At 43.1% G+C, this 20,864-nt stretch overlaps 1 long non-coding RNA gene across 1 annotated transcript in view; it reads left to right on the plus strand.

Annotated features, from left to right (window-relative positions):
* Positions 1-5,137: 5,137 nt before the first annotated feature.
* Positions 5,138-20,864, plus strand: part of LOC109026399 (uncharacterized) — a 28,953-nt gene continuing 13,226 nt past the window's right edge. The window contains exons 1-2 of the long non-coding RNA XR_002005423.3: positions 5,138-5,220; positions 19,561-19,681. This is a non-coding gene — a long non-coding RNA (uncharacterized lncRNA). The remainder of the gene's footprint in view (positions 5,221-19,560; positions 19,682-20,864) is intronic.

The following is a 20,864-nucleotide window of genomic DNA, read 5'->3' on the forward strand; positions in this document are numbered from 1 at the left end:
GGCTATGGCAGATCATGTAGACCCACCAGCTGGTCACAGAAGCATGAGAGTCCAACAGAGATCTGCTGAGCCAGTCCAAACCAGGACAACCACCATGATTAACCACAGAATCATAAGCTCCATAAAATGGCCGTTATTTTAGGCTGCTAGGTTCTGGGTGGTTTCTTACACAGCAAAAGTTAACTGATACATCCACCAATCCTTTCATGTTGTAGACAAAATAATTGAGGATTCAAGAGGCTAAGTGACTCCATGTCATGGTGCAGCAGGCATGGTAGGAAAACAGCATCAAAACAATACAAATAGTTCAAGTCTAAGCTCCGGCATTTTCTGGCTGGGAGACCTTGGCAAATCCCTTATGCTTTCTAGGCTTCAGTTTCTCTATCAACAAAAAAGAGCCCAGAACTTTCTCTAGAACATCTTTTAGTGTTCAAAGTTAAGACTTGTCCACTTGGCTATAGAGCTGGGATTAGAATTATTTTGGTTCAGCTGTCATTTGTGAATAGTCAAATACTCCCCCACTATTCTGTTGCATATATTGGTCTAACTCTAATATGAGTTATATATGTGCACGCCAACCATTTGGAACAGTTTGATAAATCGAGTCATTACAATTCAGTTACTTTTTGGTTGCTTGATTGAACTAAGCAACTAATTCCACCATGGTTATAAATAACCTGCTAGTAATTGGTCAATTTGTCATATTAAAGCAATTAGAATGATGAAGTGGATGGAGAAGCTTCCAAATGAGGTGAAACTAAATTAAGAGTCTTCTGTTGGGAGGGAGGATGCCTCTTCAGTGTTGCTGACGGCAGAATTCAGACCCTCATCATCCCCTCAAATGGAAAGAAAAGAGCTGCAGCTTTGGAATCAGACAGAGTGGAATCAAAGCTTAGGTTGACAACCTCCTAGTTGGGTGATTTGGGGCAAGTTATTTAGCCTCATCTCTTAAATGAGAATTGTAATTCCTACCTCATACACTTGCTGTGAACATTAAATACAATAACTTATTTGAAGAGCCAAACCCTGTGTCTAGCACATTGCAGATGCTCATAAATATGAGTCCATCTCTTCCCAGCACCTTCAAATGCCTCCATGTCCACAGACTCTCCTTGCTCCAATCCTTCCTTCATGAGGCTGAGAAGAGATCTCCCTAAAACATAAATCTGATCACATTATGCCTGGGCTTAAAATCCTTTGATGCGTCTCATTGCCTACTTGAAAAAATGAAGGTCCTTTGTAGGATATAAAAAGCCCTCCCAACTTCCCCACCTCTTCTTCCCTACGCCTCCGTATCTGGAACCTCCCTGGATTATTGTCTTGTTTCTGGATATGTAATATCCTCTCCTGCCTGCCTCGGTGCCTTCTCTCATCCTATTCTTTTTGCCCTGAATTGCCCGGCCACCCACTTTTACACGTGTGGAATCCTGCCTTTCCTGCAAGTTCTGGCTCAAATGCTTCTTGAAGCCTTTTCTTAATTCACTTTCTCCTCTATACTTCAGGACTCTGCACCTACTACTTCGTGCCTCAAGTAGTGAGGCAGGGGTGCACAGACGATACTCAACAAATAGTTTTGAATGGATGCATTGAAAGATTTATGACTGAAAATTCACAAATAGGATGGAATTTGTTTTTCAAATTCCTGTCTTGCAAACCTTAGACCCTAAGCATGAGGAGATTCCTTTGAAGTCTTTGAAATTAAAAAGAAGCCTAACTTAAACAACTGGCTTGTAATCTTACTGAATATCTTACCTCTATAAGTGACCCAGGCTGAAATAACCACAAATTCAAAGTGATATTTTATTTATTTATTTATTTATTTATTTATTTAATTTTTTGAGACGGAGTCTCGCTCTGTTGCCCAGGCTGGAGTGCAGTGGCACAATCTTGGCTCACTGCAACCTCTTTCTCCTGGGTTCAAACGATTCTCCTGCCTCAGCCGCCTGAGTAGCTGGGATTACAGGTGCCCACCACCATGTCTGTCTAATTTCTGTATTTTTAGTAGAGATGGGGTTTCTCTGTTTTGGCCAGGCTGGTCTCAAACTCTTGACCTCGTGCTCCACCACCTTGGCCTCCCAAAGTGCTGGGATTACAGGCATGAGCCACCACACCTGGCCAAAGCGGCATTTTATACATTGCATGAATGACAGACTCATAGTGGAGAAATATTCATGGTTTCCCCTCTAACCTTTTGATATTGCATCACGAAGGCCAGCTTTCCCACAAAACATATCACTGTGCCACCATCAAAGGCAAAATAGAAAGCCACCCAACGCTAAGCCAGTCCAAAATTGCATTTCTTGTATTTTTTAAGTGGTGGATTGTGGATCACCTTAATATGAATTTTTAAAATTTGCCATGATCTCCCTCAGCTGCTCTTTGAAAGGAACACAGCAGTTTTGTACCAATTTGTTTTATCAACTGGAGAAGTATTTTTATCTATGAAAATGTTTAGTGGAAAAATGAACCTCCAGAGTAGGTTTTGAACATAGAAGGGGAAGGCAAAAAGGCCAGTCTTTAACCTCCCAACGATCTGGCCCCTGGTGGGCCTTGGTAAACGCTCTCAGTGTTCGTGCTCATCGGGACCAATAAGCAGAGAGCTTCTCTTAAGTGATGTGATGTGACAGTAGTAGGTGTAGCATCAGGTCGATTTTGTGCTCCACGCAACACAACCCAGTTTTTCACGCTTCAACAGTCCGCACCTACTTCGGGAAGCAATGGATCTCTCGTCATTTTGAAACAAGAACACTCTTGCTCCTTTTAATGGTAGGATAACATACACATTCTACCATTTTCATTTTTTAAAAAATATTTTCTCTTGATGATTAGCAATTAAAATAGTTCAGCTTTATCTCATTTCAGGGAGCAGCTAGAGGCTGAAATGACAGTGGAGAACAATCTGGAATACAATGACTGACTCATGGATTATAAATGAGGCAGCTGAGGTTCCATGTGCAAACTGTGAAGATGCGAGGCTGCGGTCAGCCCTCCAAGCACACCCAGGGCCCCGTGCGCTCAGAGAGCATCTTGCTCACAATGCTGGGCTCATTCATCCACTCCACAAATAGCTAGTGAGTGTCTTCTATGTGCCAGGCCCTGGGCTGGATGCTAGAGAAAATTTCAAGGGAAGACATAAACCAACCATAGGAATACAAAAGGTAACTGCTTTGATTAAGGGGTTTAAACAAAGCACTATAGGAGAATGAGGGAGAAACATGTCTGCCTGGAGCCATTTAAAAACATTTCCTAGGAAGGATGCGTCGGCACTGGTGACGCAGACAAGCTGGGGTGGGGCATAATGAAAGAAAGGCAAGAAAGGCAAAGGCTGCTGTGTGGATCTGTCTTGCCTGAAAGTCATGTGGGAGCAGTCAAACAAGAGGCGGAACTGGTAGGCAGGGGCCAGATCACGAAAAGCCTGGTAGAGTTTAGACTGAGTCCTCCAAACCCATAGTTTTTGTATATCTTTCAGCTGGGTGCACTTTGTTCAATTAAAAAACTCATCAGAAATCATAAATGAAACATCTGTAAAGTCCAGCTGCTCCAGCTGAGGCTGTTGCATGTTGCTGGGGTAAGGCTGGAACCCCGTTTGTTTGTAATCCCCACAACACCAGAGCAAAACCACTGCTCCAGGAAGTGGGAAGTTGCGATGGGCAACCTCTAAGATGGCTCCCGCTACTTCCTTGTGTTAATTCTCTCCCCTGGAGTATGGACGGACTTAACAATCCTAAAAGTAGTGATGGGAGTTGTTTCCAAAATTAGTTGACAAGGAAAGTGACTTCTGTTGTGTTGGTCTCTCTCTTTCTCAGGGACTTCACTCTAGGGGAAGCCAGGAGCCATGTTGTGGGTGGCCCTAGGGAAAGGCCCACATGGCAAGGACCTGACACCTCTGGCCAACAGCCAGTGAGGAGACAAACCCTGACAACAACCATGTGAGTGAGCTTAGAAGCAAATCCTTCCAGTAGAACCTGAGATGAAACCACAGTCCTGGCCAACACCTCAACTGCAGCCTCGTAAGAGACCTGGCCAGCACAGCTGCACCTATATTCCTGACACACAGAAATTGTAAGATCATAAATATTTCTCGTTTTAACTTGTTAAGTTGTGGAGCAATTTGTTCTGCCGCAATAAATAACGAATACAGGACCCACTGAGGAATGCTGAGCCCAGAGTGACGGGATCAAATGGGCATTTTGAATGCTGACTCAGGAAAGACCCAGGAGGATACATTGAATGGAACAAGACCAGAGATAAGGCAACTGCTAGTCCAAGAGGGAGACGAAGAAGGTTGAATGATGGGGGTAGGAAGGAGGGGAGAGGAATGGTAGATATCCTGGGAAGGTAAAATCAGTAAGGCTTGGGATTGTTTCTGGGGAGGGGAGGAGTTTCAAGGACAATGCCAGTCATTAGCTAGGGAACAAGGACAGAGGAACATATTTGGAGGGAAAGAAAAAAATGTTCCATTTGGGATGTGTGGAGATCATAGTGGCTGTGAGTCACTCATATGAAGCATGCAAATAGTCAATACGCAGTTCAAAGCAGTCTGAAAGAAGAGACTGCGTAAGAAGTTGCCCTTATACATTCAGGTTGCTTCACTCACAGAGGCTGCAAACTCCAATGCCTCTGAGCCAAGAAAATAACATCAAGGAGTGAAGGGTCCTGGGTGAAGGGCCCTGTATTCAGGAGCTGCAGGGACCGTGTTGAACTGCAGAGTGCCTGCCTTCCTTAGGGGTACCAAAGCCACACATGTTTGAAACTCTGCTGTCTGCGACGCTCATTTCGGTTTCAAGAGAAGCTGGCTTGAGTGGCACTCCTTAGGGAAGTGTCACAGCAGAATGAAAAGGACAAGAGCTTTGGAGTCAGACAGCACTGAGTTCTAATCTTGCCTCTGCCACGTGCTAACTGGTATCCCTGGACGAGTTAATTATGCTCTCTGAGCCAGCGTTTCTTTGGCTGTGTAAGAGACTAATAACACCAGTTTTAGGAAGGTTGTTGTGATTAAATGAGATACTGCTTGTTAAATATCAAGTACAGTTCCTGGCACCAAAGAGGTGCTTGAGAAGTGGTAGCTGACATTCTGATAGTGATATAATAATGGCCGTCATCTCCACTGAAGGAGGCAAGACTCCAGCACACAGCAAATGTCCTCGCCATTCTATTCAAAGAGGAGAGTCATCCTGGAACAGCCGTGCTGGAACTCTCAGAACTCAGTGTGCATGAGGGGTATGTAGATCTGTCTTTTGGTTGTGGGTACTTTAAGTGATGAGAAGTTTAATGTCAGGAGGCACATGGTGCAACAGGAGACTCCAAGAACAAAAGTCACAGTACATCCAGGACTCCAGGAAGTGGGGCTGGATCCAAGGCAGCCTGAACTGGCAGCAGCAGAAGTTAATGCTGCTTCACTGGTACGCTCCAGAATATGTGATTTTGCTGTTACCCACATGTAGGTATCCCATATCGCCAACACCTCTATTCTTCCTATTTTGTCTTTTGTCTACCTTGTAGCTTCTATTTACACATAGTATCAGTCTGTTTCCTTCTACTCTGACTTCCTCTAATCCCAACTCCATCTTGTTCTTTTCCATTATAAATCTTTTCTAATTCAGCTCTTGATATGATCTGCATTTTCCTCTTACCTCCCAGATTAAATTCCCGAGAGTTAGAATTTGTTTCAACCACTATCTCAGCAGTCATCCACAGCTGAAGGAAGAGAAGGCACATCATGCAATGTAAATAAAGGCCACCTAAACTGCTCCTTTAGCAGGAGCTATGAGAGGACAATTTCCCATAGAAGGGACCGGGCAAGGAGGCCCCATGATTGACATGCCTCGGATAGTGCATATGTGTGTGTCCAGTGGAGGCCAGGAGGCTGGGAGTGGTAGGGCACATCAGAAATATGATACTCTTGGGCTGGGCATGGTGGCTCACGCCTGTAATTCCAGCACTTTGGGAGGCCAAGGCAGACAGATCACCTGAGGTCGGGAGTTCGAGACCTGACCAACATGGAGAAACCCTGTCTCTGCTAAAAATACAAAATTAGCCAGGCATGGTAGTGCATGCCTGTAATCCCAGCTACTCGGGAGACTGAGGCGCATGCCTGTAATCCCAGCTACTCAGGAGGCTGAGGCAGGGGAATAGTTTGAACCTGGGAGGCAGAGGTTGCGGTGAGCTGAGATCACATCATTGCACTCCAGCCTGGGCAACAAGAGCGAAACTCCATCTCAAAAAAAGAAAAAGAAAAAAAGAAAAGAAATATGATACATTTATTTATTTATTTATTTATTTATTTATTTATTTATTTATATTGAGATGGAGTCTTGCTCCGTTGCCCAGGCTGGAGTGCAGTGGCACAATCTTGACTTCAGCTTCCCAGGTTCAAGCGATTCTCCTGCCTCAGCCTTCTGAGTAGCTGGGATTACAAGCACGGGTCACCATGCCTGGCTAATTTTTTTGTAATTTTGGCAGAGACGGGGTTTCACCATATTGGCCAGGCTGGTCTCGAACTCCTGACCTCAGGTGATCCGCCCATCTCGGCCTCCCAAAGTGCTGGGACTACAGGTGTGAGCCACCGCACCCGGCCTTATTTTAAATGTCAGTATGAAATTGTTGCAGGAAGATGACATGTAACCAGTACAAAACCAGAAGCTTCCTCCAAAAGTCCCTCTCCCTTTTCCTGATATTCAGGTACAAAGGACCATCAAAGCAATTAGCTTCAACCGTAATGTCAATGATGTCAGTGGTGCTAGGTTCTTTACATACCTATCTGGAAAATGAACCCCTTTCCTGCCCTGGCTTCAAAGCACAAGGATAAGCCTTGCTCTCTTTCTCTGCTACTCACACCTACTCGGCCTGGGTGTATACCTGTGTAGGATTTGGGTGCACTATTGTTACCCTAGTTCAGAACAAAGCTAGTTCACCTGGGGTGAAATGAGGGCGGAACCAAGGCTTCTTCTCCCTCCCTTGCAGCTGGCTTCCCCCAGGGAGCTGCTGTCGGGGAGAGTTTCATCTCCGCTTCCTGGAGGGAGAGAGCTGAGCCCCAGTGACAGCTGTCGTGATTTCCAGGAGGCACAGGGCTGGGGACTCCCCGCCCTCCTCACATCTCCAGTGGGTATCCAAATGCGTATGTTCCTTCCTGAAGCTCAAGGTGTAAATAGCTGTGAAACTGACGGAGAGATTTGTGGATTCATAGAGTAACATGACTGATTAAGTAAAAGGTCCCTTTTATTATTCAGGAAAGTGGAATTACAGAAAGGTGATAAGGTTACCTGCTCAAGGTCATAAAACCACTCGTCCCACAATCTATTCCTGGTGGAGAATGAAAGAGTCCATATTTAGTGATTCCAAAGCCGCACTGCTCTGCTTTCTCCCTTAGTGGTATGAAGGGAAATTGGCTGATGCTTGTACACATTTTCAATCTTGATGACTCCTTTTCACTCCCTGCCCATTGTTGGTCATTAGGGTGATATTTTGAGCCTGTGCTATTATAGGCAAGGACCCAGCAACACCCTAGCCCTGCTTGCCACACCCTTCTCCCCTTCCCATTAAACCCCCAGGAAGCTAAGCATAATAAATGATCGTAGATTGTGAAACAGGTACTTTTTTTTTTTTTTTTTTTTGAGACGGAGTCTCACTCTGTCACCCAGGCTGGAGTGAAGTGGCACAATCTTGGCTCACTGCAACCTCTGCCTCCCGGGTTCAAGTGATTCTCCTGCCTCAACCTCCCAAGTAGCTGGGATTACAGGCATGCACCACCACGCTCAGCTAATTTTTTTTTTTTTTTTTTTTTTTGTATTTTTAGTAGAGACGGGGGTCTCACCATGTTGGCCAGCCTGGTCTTGAATTCCTGACTTCAGGTGATCCGCCCACCTTGGCCTCCCAAAGTGCTGGGATTATAGGAGTGAGCCAGCACACCTGGACAAAACAGGTGCTTCTTTATTAAGAAGGTCCGAGCACCCATACCTCAATGTAGAGCTCACTGGTGAGAGAGGTAGGGGCCTCCTACCTCTCGGGATCTTCCTGCTCTCTGACCATATGCAGAGGAGGAGGTCTAAGAAACAGGGGAACTGTGTGGCCAGGATTGCATAGCAGGCCTTGGCTTATTTGCTCACCTAAATGCATGGTAGGGGGAAAGTAGAAGAGAGAAGAAATGAGCTAGGCCTGATCCACCTAGAAATGATATAGGAGGCACAAGAAAGAAGCATATAGGGCCAAGCGCAGTAGCTCACAACTGCAACCCAAGCATTTTGGGAGGCTGAGGCGGGAGTATTGCTTGAGTCCAAGAGTTTGAGACCAGCCTGGGCAACATAGTGAGACCCCATCTCTACAAAAAAAATTTTTTTAAACAGCTGGATATGGAGGTGCATGCTGGTGGCCCCAGCTACTCAGGAGGCTGAGGTGGGAGGATCGCTTGAGCCCAGGAGGTCAAGGCTGCAGTGAGCTGTGATCGCATCATGCCACTTCACTCAGCCTGGGTGACAGAGCGAGATCCTGTCTCAAAAACAAAAACCAAATCCATAAAAGGGAAGCATATAGGTTCACACCCTTTAATAAATACATCTTTTGGTAAATGTGTTATTTCCCTAGCGCTGCATAACAAATCACTCTCAAACTCAATGGCTTACAACAATAATCATTTATTATCTCTTGCAGTTTCTGTGGGTTAGGAATTCACACAAGGCAGAGCAAAGATGGCTTTTCTCTCCCCCACCATGTCTGGAGTCTCAGCTGGAAGACTCAAAGGCTAGGAACTGGACCCGCCTGAGGAAGCAGTCACTCACACGTCTGGTGGCTGGCTGTTGCTTGGCACACTAACACATGGGCCCTCTGTGTGGCTTCCTCAGAATACAGGAAGGGTCCTGAGAGAGAGCCAAGTGGAAGTTATATTGACTTTTAGGACCGAGCCTCAAAAGTCAGGCAGCATGACAGGCCAGGCGCGGTTGCTGATGCCTCTAATCCCAGCACTTTGGGAGGCCGAAGCAGGCGGATCACCTGAGATCAGGAGCTCGAGACCAGCCTGACGGACATGGAGAAACCCTGTCTCTACCAAAAATACAAAAAATTAGCCAGACGTGGTGGCGCACACCTGTAATCCCAGCTACTCAGGAGGCAGAATCGCTTGAACCTGGGAGGCGGAAGTTGCAGTGAGCCAAGATCGCGCCATTGCACTCCAGCCTGGGCAACAAGAGCGAAACTCCCTCTCAAGAAAAAAAGTCAGGCAGCATGACTACATTGGATTCGTTGAGGCAGTTACTAAGGTCAGCCTAGGTTTGGAGGGAGACCCAACCTCACAACAGAGACGTGTTCGCATCACATAAGCACAGCATGAGAGATGAGATGATTTTGGAAAATACCATCTGCCATATAGCCCAGTCGATGTGTTGGACTCTGACCATTTAGATTAGAAACTTCTTATTTATTTATTTATTTATTTTTCCTCAAGACGGAGTCTTGCTGTCCCCAGGCTGGAGTGAAATGGTGCGATCTCAGCTCACCGCAACCTCCGCCTCCCAGGTTCAAGCAATTCTCCTGCCTCAGCCTCCCGAGTAGCTGGCATTACAGGTGCCTGCCACCATGACCAGCTAATTTTTTGTATTTTTAGTAGAGATGGGGTTTCACCATGTTGGCCAGGCTGGTCTCGAACTCCTGACCTCAGGTGATCCACCCTCCTTGGCCTCCCAAAGTGCTGGGATTACAGGGGTGAGTCAACGTGCCTGGCGCAGAAACTTCTTCCTCAGTAAGGAGGTAGGAAGGACTGGGACCTGCGGTACACATGGCCAGGAAGAGTGCCTAAAATTTTATTTTCTCATACCACCCCTACCTTTTTTTTTTTTTTTACAGTTATTCATTTAGAGACTCCTTTCTACTCCACTCTTTTTAACTTCCTTTCCTTCCTTGACCCATGACAAAAATTCAAACTGTTTTTTTTTCTGTTTTGTTTTTGGAGGGAGACAGGGTCTCACTCTGTTGCCGAGGCTGAGTGCAGTGGCACGATCAGAGCTCACTGTAGCCTCAACCTCCTGGACTTAAGTGATCCTCCCACCTCAGCCTCCCCGAACAGCTGGGAGTACAGGCGAGAGCTACCGCACCCGGTTAATTTTTTAATTTTTTGTGGAGACAGGGTCTCACTATGTTTCCCAGGCTAGTTTCAAACGTGTGGATTCAAGCAGTCCTCCTGCCTCGGCCTCCCAAAGTGCTGGGATTACAGGCATAAGCTACCACGCCTGGCCTGCAAACTCTCTGGTTTTGATATTGAAATAGGACTAGGTTGATGGGTAAGAAGGTGCGTATGTGGATCCTCTAGAAAGACCCCTACCCAATCAACCATCTTCCAAAACAAAATAAAACAAAACTACCATCTAACACTTCATTTTACTATGCCATAAAAATCTGCATGAAAGTTAAATTTGTCTTAAAACTGCATCAAATGCTAAATTCAAATAAAATAGAAGTGCTATCTTATGAATCATGTATTACCTTAGCGGAAATTCATTTGGGTTTGAAATGGGGGGGAAGGGTGACTGGCGATGGAGTTGAGAGGCTAGTAAGGGACAAAGTAGAGGTGAAGAGAAGAGCAGAAACAGCAGAAGCTGTAATCACCTGGAACACCGCCTGTATTATAGTGGACCAAGAGCTGGTCTTTGTAAGCAGTTTCCATGCTTTTCCAGGTGTAAACCCACAGTATCAGCTTGGGGGTCACAGACCCTTTTGCGCCCCTCACTCAGAGACCAACTGCCAAAGCCAAGCCTTCTCTTTCATCCTGCTGCTCACTAGAAATGCCCCTTTCTTCTGAGTCCTCCTACAGATAATTCATATTTTCTAATTAATAATAATAACAATGACAACTAATATACTAACATTTGTTAACAGCCTACTATGTGCCAAGTACTATGTTAAAAGCTCACTTTATCTCACATAATTTTTATAAAAATAATCTATGAGGCAGATCCTGGTAACTACCCCTACTTCACACATGAGGATGCTGGAGGCACAGAGTAACAGGTTAAGGAACTTGTCCAACGCAGCATAGCTAGTAAGGCCTGAAGCTGGGATTTGAACCCAAGTAGCCTGACCCTGGTACCCATGCCTTTAACCATTGCATTATTGTATACTTATTGTGTTAAAAGAGCACCTAAATACTTTTTTCAAAAATTATTTATTTATTCATTTTATTATTATTATTTTTTTGAGACGGAGTCTTGCTCTGTCGCCAGGCTGGTGTGCAGTGGTGAGATCTCAGTTCTCTGCAGCCTCCAACTCCCTGGTTCAAGCGATTCTCCTGCCTCAGCCTCCCGAGTAACTGGGATTACAGGCGTCCACCACCATGCCCAGCTAATTTTTCTATTCTTAGTAGAGACGGGATTTCACCATGTTGGCCAGGGTGGTCTCGATGTCCTGACCTCGTGATCCACCTGCCTTGGCCTCTCAAAGTGCTGGGATTACAGGCTTGAGCCACCGCGCCCGGCCAATACTTTTATTAATTTAAAAAAATGGTAAACATGATGAAGTAAAAGTCCACTTAAAATATTTAGTGGGATAAAAGTGGTTAGTCTAAAGTAGGAAAAATAAAACAAGATTATATGTAAATAAAATGAGGAACAAAACCAGACTAGTATATTGAAACAGTAAAAAGTAATTTTTCTACAAAAGACTATTGTCTCCGTCAAAACAAAAAGAAAGAATACATGTTAATAAGATGTAAATAACACAAAGCAGACTTGGCGTTTAAAAGAATATTATTTCTATATATGTATATATAAGTAAATTTTGATACCCAAATATGTACTTGCTGATAAAAATATAAAGCACTGTGACAGATGAAATAACCAGAAAAGAAATACAAGAAATTACACCCCAAAAGATGCCTGGTCCTTATGGGTTTACAAAAATTTTGTAAACTCTCAAAGAACAAAAAAAATTCCTGTTATACAAACTTTAAATGTATGTGAGTGCTTATGTGTGTTGTACGTTACCCAGCTCATTTTGTGAAGAGAAAATGATTCATTTCAAAATCTGAATAGGAAACTGAAATCAAATCTGATTTGTGAACACTAATATTAAGATTTCAACTTGGTAGAAAAAGAGAAAAATTATTAAACACAAGTTGATTTAACTTATAGGAAGGTTTATTTGGAGTACATTATACTTTATTCTAAAGACACAAAACTGGTACACAGAAGAAAGGATAACATATCACATTGACAGGAAAAACAAATATATGTATACATATAATAATTATCCAAAGAGATTTTTTTTTTTGAGATGGAGTCTTGCTCTGTTGCCCAGGCTGGAGTGCAGTGGTGTGATCTCGGCTAACTGCAACCTCTGCCTCTGGAGTTCAAGTGATTCTCCTGCCTCAGGCTTCTGAGTTGCTGGGATTACAGGCGCACACCACTACGCCTGGCTAATTTTTGTATTTTTAGTAAAGATGGGGTTTCGCCACGTTGGCCAGGGTGTTCTCGAACTCCTGACCTCAAGCAATCCACCCGCCTCAGCCTCCCAAAGTGCTAGGATTACAGGTGTGAGCCACCGCACCTGGCCATCCAAAGAGATTTTAATAAGGTATTTCCTATAATTCTCATTCTCTTCTTGATGAAATTCTAAAAAATCAGGTGTTAGTAATTTCGGGATTGTTTTTTTGTCCTATGGGATTTACTCCAGTAATGCACCAGAAAGGCAGCTTGCCTGGTCTGCCTTGTTCAAGCCCATTTTTCTTATATGACAATATATCCTTTACTCCCAGAGAAGGAATAATCTGTTTTGCAGATAACATGACTACAAACCTAGAAATCTAAGGAAATCAACTGAAAATTACTGAAAGTAATGAGTTCAGTTGCAGGACTAACCTTAATACCTCTAAAACATTTGTATGTACATACATGTGTGTATGTGTGTGTATCTATTATATATTGTATGTACATATACTGTTTTATGTATATATGCCAATATGAAACTGATATCTAATAAGGAAATACAAAAAATAAATTTTATTGTTGCTAGTACAACCAAAACAGATTAAACACATAGGGTTGATTTAACTTATAGTAAGGTTTTTTCAGAGAAATTACAGAGGACGTTGTTAATAAATCAAGTTCCATATCTGATTAGAAAAGTGAATAAAATAGTATTTCCTAGGCAACATGTAGATTTACCAATTAAAGCCTCGGCAGGTTAACTTCAAGTATCTAACAAAATAAGAGGGCAATTCAGCTGGATAATAGCAAGAAGAATGCCAAAGAATACTTATTTTAGAGGATGTAATGATTATTGATTCACGCTATTGTATATTTTTGGCTGTACTAAATTTTAATATATGTTACAAAGTCATCATTATAAAAGCAGTGGGGCATTAAATTAAAAATAGAATGTTACTGAATCTGAAATAAACAGATTTAACACGTTAATTCAAACGCTAAGAGCTTAATATATGACAAAACAGAAGGAGTACAGTATGGAAAAGAATCATGACAAAATGCTATTGGTATAAAGAAGCATTTACATATACATTTATACATATATGTGTATGTGTGTATATATATAGATAGACAGAGAGAGAGAGTGCAATTAAGAACAGTATTTTGGACTCAGATAGTCTTTGGCAAGTTCCTCAAAATTTCTGTCTCCTTTTCCTTAGTGGTAAAATGGGACCCATAATACGTATCTTGAGGGTAATTTTGCAGAATAACTCAGTTATTGTACATAAAGCACTTAGCATAATGCCAGGAACATAGTAAACAGTTATTATCATGAGTCAGAGTGTTAAATATAAACTAGAACCAACTGGTTAAATGCTCTAGAAACACAAACAGGAAAACATGTTCCCAGTGGAAGAAGGGAAACAAATTTCTGATTATGGAAGCATGCAGGGCAGTATCATAGACAAGATGGATGTTCAAAACGTTAAAAAAAGAAGAAGAAAAAACTTATAAACAAAACATATTATTGAGAGTAAACACAAATTGTTGAGCTCCTAAATGAAGTAGTTTTGGAAAGAGCAGTGCCAGGCCAGTGGAGATGGGCTAAGTTTCAGGATGGCCTGAAATCTCCCTATTTGTCAAACAGCCCTCCCAGAGCTGTGCCTGAGAAGGAAAGTTCATGGACCTTTCATGTGACCCCAAAGGCAATCAATCCCAGTGAAAGTGGTCCCCCTTCCCATTCTGTCATCCTCTTTGGCTAGGTCTGTCCAGAGCCTTGTGGCCCCTCCTTCTCCAGCTTGGGATGCAGAGGCGCTTCATCTGGGCTGGATGGACTTGTGCTATCCCAGGGCTGCTCCTCTGGCACATTTCCAGCCACTCCAGCTGCCCCTTTAGCTTGCCCAATGGTCCAATGTCTCTTTACTCCTTTAGGTTAGCTGATGAATGTTCATTGCCTCACTGTTTTTTCGTTCTACTAATCTGGAATTTCGTGTCATTCCCACAGCCCCAGCCCAGTCAAAACACCCAATGCAATATCGTAATTCATATCCCTAAACCCCACTTTTCCTTTCTTCATCTGGATAATTACTTTATCCTGTATGACTCAAGTCACTCCAGGAGGCCTTCCTTGACACATCCTAGCTGAGCTCAGAGTCCCTCTTGTAAGAATCATGGCAGCCGGTACACCTTGATTAGACTGTAAATTCCTTGTGTGCCAGCGACAGTCAGAGCTCTTAGGCATCTTTGTTCCAAGCACAGTGCCTGCCCCACGGGAGTCCTAAGAAAGATTTGTGCCATTTGCTGCTGTCTGTCCCACTGCTGGGCACTAGCTTTGACTCCACTGTCTGTCCTACTGAAACTGCACGTACTAGTTTGGGCAGTGGTTCCCCAACCTGACTGTACATTGACACTTCTTGGGGAGTGCATAAAAATACCAGTTCCCTGGGCCAAGTCAGTCAGAATCTCCGGGGTAGTATTTTTTTCAGAACTCCCCAGATTGTTCTTCTGTGCATTCAGAGTTGAGAACCACCCATTTAGGACATTATTCAGAGCCCAACTAAGAGATTTTAATTCTGAGCCTGACTAGGGCACATGGGAAGCGCACCCCTGCTGACATGGTTGCTACGCAGAGCCTAGGGGAGTCAGGAAGCATCCCAGCTCCCTCTCAGTGCCCCTCTCTCCACACCCCCACCCCCATGAGGCTGAATACTTAGTGCGATCACTTTCACTTCTCCTTGGAGGGTAGCTGTTTAAACCCTTTTTCTGGGAACTGGCTCTGAACCTGCCTCAGCAATTCACATGTACTCCCATCATTGGCTCTAATCAGAGGGGCGGGGCACTTTACCTGTCATTATAGTACCTCGTTTCTCAGATATTCCCTTTAAGTGGAAGGATAGCACAGCAGTAATTTGGCGGATCCAATGAGAACCTGAAAGGTATATAATTTTAGGGGCCCTTTTTAAGGAAAAGAGTACAAGATTACAAATCACAAAATTGCCAGGGCCTTCCTGAAGTCTTGGAAAGAGCCCCTGCCAAGAGCTGTAAGCTTTGCTAGCTTCGGAGTAAATCTGCTTCTGAGAATAATGGCTACCATTTATTGTGTCAATATGTATCCGAGACTTTTTATATATAGCTGTGCTTACAACAAACAAGCAAGGATGTATTATCCTCCTTTTACAAACAAGGAAACTCAGGCAGGGAAAAAATTCGTTGTTTATTTCAGGTCGCATATGTGAGACTAGAATTCAAACTCATTTCTGACCGGCTTGTGAACTCAAAATCTTTCCACCACACTAACAAATTCCAGCATCTACAAAGGTTATGCACGCTGGGGGCCCAGAAGAAGCAAGCAAATCCATATATATACTGAGTATTCTATGTAGACTGAAAAATTAATGTGATTTGCATATGTGTGGGCCACTTCTTACATTATGTAGGTGCCGCTGTAATTAATCAAGTCATTTAAAAGCACGTGTTACTCAATAGCTTCAATTATAGTGTCTTTTCTCAATCAACAGATACAAAAGGTACAACCCCCCCCTTTTTTTTTTTTTTTTTGTGACGGAATCTCGCTCTTGTTGCCCCGGGTGGAGTGCAATGGCACGATCTTGGCTCACTGTAACCTCCACTACCCGGGTTCAAGTGATTCTCCTGCCTCAGCCTCCTGAGTAGCTGGGATTACAGGTGCACACCACCATCCCGAGCTAATTCTTGTATTTTTAGTAGAGACGGGGTTTCACCATGTTGGCCAGGCTGCTCTAAAACTCATGACCTCAGGTGATCCGCCTGCCTCGGCCTCCCAAAGTGCTGGGATTTCAGGTGTGAGCCACCACACCTGGCCTAAAGGTACAACTCTTATATGAGCATCTGCAAAACTTGGTTGTGTTAAAAAGGAAGCATGGTGCTGGAAAGTATCGGAAGCTCACTGTATTAATGGTGAAGTGGTACAGCTCATGTTCCCTGAGCCTGTTGTGGTCAGGCTCTTTCCACAGGGCTCCAAATTCTCAAACAGTGGTCTCTAAAACGGGGGATTACAAGACAATCTATTGGAGTCAAGGAAGAAAATATCAGAAATTATATTTATATTTATTTTTAACATTGCCTTTTAAAATGTCAGTATATGTTTGTGTTTCATGAGGTATATATTAATGTTATTACAGTAGCATATGCATGTGATTTATAAATAAGTACAAATTGCATAGCATAATAGTTAGTAGCATAGACTCTAGAGCCAGATTGCCCATGTTAAAATCTTGGGTTTATCACCCAGAGACGGGTTGATAAGTGCAGCAAACCACCATGGCACATGTATACCTATGTAACAAACCTGCATGTTCAGCACGTGTATCCCAGAACTTACAGTAAAAAAAACCAAAAAACAAAAAACAAAAAAACAGCTGGGCGCAGTGATGCATGCCTGTAATCCCAGCACTTTGGGAGGCCGAGGCAGGCAGATCACGAGATCAAGAGATCGAGACCACCCTGGCCAACATGGTGAAACCCCCATCTCTAAAAATACAAAAATTAGCTAGGCATGGTGGCGCACACCTATAGTCCTGGCTGCTCAGGAGGCTGAGGCAGGAGAATCACTTTAACCCAGGAGGCGGAGGTTGCAGTGAGCCGAGATTGCGCCACTGCACTCCAGCCTGGCAACAGAGCAAGACTCCGTCTCAAAACAAAAACAAAAACAAAATCAAAAACAAAACAAAAAACAAATAAACAAACAAAAAACTTGGGTTTATCTCTGTGTGTCCTTGGAAAAGTAATCTTTCTGTGCTTCAGTTTCCTCATCTGTAAAATGGTGATAATAATACTGGAATGCCTACTGCATAGGGGTATTGTGAGAATTAAATGAGTTAATACAAGCAGAATATTTAGAATGCTGCTCTGCAATATTAGGGGTGGTGTACGTTTTTTTAATGATAAAGATGGTGATCCACAGATGATGAACTTGATGGGTGGACAGAGAGAGTGTGCTGTCCTGTTCTGATTTTAGGAAAAAAAAAGAAAAAAGGACAATTATTATTATGCATATATACATATTTTAAGGTATATTAAAGATGCATTTTGTGTCTGTCTCTTTCTCTCGTCTGTCTCTCTTTAACCCAAAAACGGTGTGGTTTTACACATTTGGCAATTATGGCTCCAAATATTCTACTAACTAGAGGCACAAAAACAAATGCCTCTGGGGCATCAGAGCAAGACCACTCCCCAAATTGCCCCTTTCGCTTAAGCCAGCCTCTAGCCTTGGAATCTGGCTAGCACTTCCAGGTTGCCTAACTCCACGAGCAGTAAAAGAGGGCCCTAGTATGCTGGGGTTATTTATCTTGGTGTTGTCCTCTGGCCCAGCCCTGCCCAGGAACAGGAGACAGACTGCTACACAGAGCCTTGCCTCTGATAACTGGGGGGTGGAGAGGTTGAGAAACAACGCTTCGCTCAGCAACTTCCTGCTCCCTCCGAGGAAGAAGAAAGGGGTGTCTGTGCTAGAGCCACTCCCTTGCCAGCAGCCCAGCAGAACAGCTGCTGATCCCCTGCATCCCCACGTCCCGGCAGAGGCCCTGGGAAGTGGGAACATCAGCTGGAGAGAAAAGGAGAAAGCAGTACATTGAGCGTTGCTTAGGCCGCCTGCTTCGCTTTCTTCTCTCGCTCTCCCCAGAGACAATCTCGTGGCCTGTGTTTCCCCGCAGGCAGGCCCCAGCACCCTCAAGCCCAGATGTCTGCTGTCCACGCTCTTCTGACTTCCAGAAAGCTAACATCTCAGATTCCCTCTCCCTGAAGGACCTTTGGGAAGTCCCAACCCCCACCCCAGGCTCGTCACTCCCCCTGGGTCTGCTTCTCATTCTCTCAGATAGATTTATAACTTACGTAAATAAATGTACATGATTAGCCAAGTGATTATGTAAATGGTGCCTTCCTTTTCTCGTCCCAATTTTGGTGACAATAATGATTAAAAGATGGAAAATAGAGTCAACATGTAAAAGGTAAAGAAGCTGGAATTTAATCTGAAAAAGCAAGTGTAATGCCTATTTCATGGCAAGGTTCCATTTGCACAAAGGATAAAATAAAAGAGGTCACTGACTCTCAAATTTCCATGAAAGCTCCAAAACGGTAGCAAATCAGGTAAAATCTGACTACCTATATTCACTGATTTTCTCATTAAAATTAGTGGCTCTTAGGAAATGGCCAGGTAGACTAATTGCTATACTGTATGAATGGCTCGTACTATTATTACAGTGATATACAGTATATAGCATACACTCAAAAAAATCCCTGCATTTACTAATAGACAAAATATCTGTGTAGAAAGAGCCACAAATCCAACTGTTAAATTATTATTTTTAAAATTCTTGCCCATATTTTAAAGAATTAATAAAGCTAGCTTTTCAGGAACCATGTAAGAATAAGCAATTGGATTTTTAAAATTGAAATGGTATTATTATGCTCACTCTTGTAGGTTGAACAAGAGCTACAAAAAATTATGTACATCTTACATAATATTTTAACTCTGGGAAGCCAAGTACATAATGATCATGAAAATCTACTAATTTCAAATGCTGCTGCAGCTGAAATTCTATCTCCAATTTCCACCGACTCACATTGCCTATTATTTATGAAACTGACCCGCATCCCACCCATGCACAAGTTCCAGGAGCCTACAGAACATTTTGTCTAAAGTAATAAAAACAATATTAGAGAACCGCTATTGAACATAGACATTATATTCTACTACTTAGTTAATAGTTGACCCCGAACTCAGAATTTTTAAGAAAACTTCTCAACAGCACCATCTGGTGGGCAGTGCAGCAAAAACACAAAACAGAACACAGCAAGACAAAACCCACACTCCATACTTTGAGTTCTTGGAAGTGATTATCAATTGCACTTCATTAAGTTTGTTTTATTTTCCAACGTAGAGTCTACATTATGAGATGTTTCCGAGGACCAGTTGGGTAACTGACAATTTAGTGGTATGGCCAAGACGTTTTCTGTAACAGTTCATATTTCAAATACTCATACATTTTAATAACAAATATTCTTGAGTTTTATATTCTTTGTTATGTAATATTATTGTCTCGAAAAAGTGGACTTGTAAATTGTACAATGAAATGTAATTTGATTTTTAATTCTTTTAAATTTTTTTTTTTCGAGGCAGAATCCAGGCTGGAGTGCAGAGGCATGATCTTGGCTCATGGCAACCTCCACCTCCTGGGTTCAAGCAATTCTCCTGCCTCAGCCTCCTGAGTAGCTGGGACTACGAGATTTTTTTTTTTAATGTAAGTCACAAATCAGCAAACTTTTTTTGGATCATTTGTTCTATAATTAGGGGTGGGTAGACAAGGCGAAAGTTAGGTTACCAATGGAAATTTGGCTTTTACATTTCTTACGTTAAGCTGTGCCAGGTAGTTTTGAGACAGATGATGGATGAGCAATCTTTCTAAGGCCTTCCTTCAGTGTTCTAACATAGCCTGGGCTAATCTCCAGCATGCAGAACACAAGGTGGGATCTTTTAAAATGGCTAGTCTAAGACAAGGTATAAACTAAGATTTTTACTTCTTCAACAAATATATTGAGCATCTCCGATGTCCAGGCACTGGTCTAGGTTCCAGACACGACAACAAACAAAACACCAAAAATGACTGCTTGTGAGGAGTTGATATTTTAGAGGGGGAAGCATAGAAAGTATTGTCAGACAGTAACTGTGCTATGAAGAAAATGCAAGATCAAGGAGACAGGGAATATTGGGGAAGGGAATGGTTGCTGTTGATACGGAATCATCAGAGAAAGCCCTTCTAACAAGGTGACTTCAAAGCAGAAGGAAAGAAGTGAGGCAGAAATCTGTGCAATAGCTGAGGGAAGTGAGTTTCAGGTAGACAGAATAGGAGGTGCAAAGGCCCTGGGGTGGGAGTTTGCTTGGCATGTTCAGAAAATACCAAGGAAGCCACGTTGGCTGGGACAGAGAATGAGCCAAACATTCAGAAGGTGAGGTCAGGGAGGTAATGGGATTAGATCATGTAGGGTCTTGTAGCATTGTAAAGGCTGGTTTTTACTCTAAATAAGATAGAAAACCACGGAGTACTTTGAATACAAGAGCTATTCTGGCTGTTGTGTTGATATGGTTGTAGTAAAACAAGGGCTGAAGCAGGGAGTCCAGTAAAGACACCATTGCCTCAGAGGAGAGGCAATAATAGGTTGGACCCAGTGATAGCAGAGGAGGCAGTGATAAATAGTTGTATTCTGAATATATTTGCTGGTAGAGCCACTGAGATTTACTGATGGATTAGATGTGGAGAGTGAGATAAAGAGAAGAGCTGAGGATGACACTAAGGTGTATGTCCTGAGCAAATGGCAGAATGGAGCTATCACTTGTGGAGAATGGGGCAGATTTACAGAAGTCTGTTTTGGGGGAGGACTGGAAGAGGGATGGAGAATATCAGGAGCTCAATTTGAACATGTTAA

Source organism: Gorilla gorilla, chromosome 2 (assembly GCF_029281585.2).
Source record: "Gorilla gorilla gorilla isolate KB3781 chromosome 2, NHGRI_mGorGor1-v2.1_pri, whole genome shotgun sequence".
Lineage (NCBI taxonomy): Eukaryota > Metazoa > Chordata > Mammalia > Primates > Hominidae > Gorilla > Gorilla gorilla.